Source organism: Myotis brandtii, unplaced genomic scaffold (assembly GCF_000412655.1).
Source record: "Myotis brandtii unplaced genomic scaffold, ASM41265v1 scaffold165, whole genome shotgun sequence".
NCBI lineage: Eukaryota > Metazoa > Chordata > Mammalia > Chiroptera > Vespertilionidae > Myotis > Myotis brandtii.
Genome location: NW_005356042.1, coordinates 16,095,702 through 16,096,797, shown reverse-complemented (window position 1 = coordinate 16,096,797; position 1,096 = coordinate 16,095,702).

Genomic DNA, 1,096 nt, shown 5'->3' with positions numbered 1-1,096 from the left:
GACTCTGCAGGGCCCTGCGGGGCAGGCACCTGGGGACGCCGAGGCCGGCGGCGGCTCCTGTCGGTCCCCTCGGGTCTGATGCGGGTGGCGCTCGGGTTTGATCCCCGAATCTTCAAGTCCATGTTGCCTCGGCCTGTGAGCCGGACGCAGAGGAGGCAGCGGGGCTCGGGGGTCGGGTGAGGCGGCCCAAGGGGCACCCTTTTCCGGTGCCAGGGATTTATACTGATTTCTTAAACTTGCCTGATCACCTGGCTCACTCGTTTGAAAAACACAGCGCCCGGAACCAGGAGGCTCAGACCCTCCAGAGGGGGAGCGGGGGAGTGTGTGTGAGTGTGAGTGTGAGTGTGTAAAGGAGTGTGTGAAGGAGTGTCCCAGGTGACTCCTGTGCGGAGGCAGGTGTGGGAAATGCTCCCCGGGCCTCCGTGGGGCCCGCAGCGCCGTGTACACGAGGCTGTGTCACAGGAACAGCTCAGAGGGAGTTGGAGCTCTTGTTGGTGTGAGCAGAGCTGAACCAGCCCAGTACAGAAGTTGTTTAGCAGAAATTACTCCTCTCAGCAGAAAGTATTATACAGTCAGTTTATTTTTTTTAATACAATGTATTTTGCCTTTGACATCTCCACCGGCTTTCCCTCCTTTGCTATCAATCTTCGCTTTGCTTTTGCTACCAAACCTACTAGAATAGACTAGTTCCTTCTTTTCCTTCATTGTTTGCATCTGTTTTGAATCTGTCTTCCTTCCTCCCTCCTTTCTTCCCTTTCTTCTTTTCTCCCCCTTGCATTTTACTGATTCTGTTGAAGGTCATGATGAACTCATTTGTTATTATGTTTCTTCTGTCATCTTTGCAATTCTCTTTTCTCTGTTGGGGATGTGTCATGTGGTTCTGTCCTTGTAGCCACCCTTTCTTTACTCTAATTTTATTCTTTTAAAAATATATATATATTTCTTTATTGATTTCAGAGAGGAAGGGAGAAGGAGAGAGATAGAAACATCAATGATGAGAGAGAATCATTGATTGGCTGCCTCCTGCACGCTCCTGGGAATCAAACCCGCAATCCAGGCATGTGCCCTTGGCCGGAATCGAACCTGCCCTTCAGTC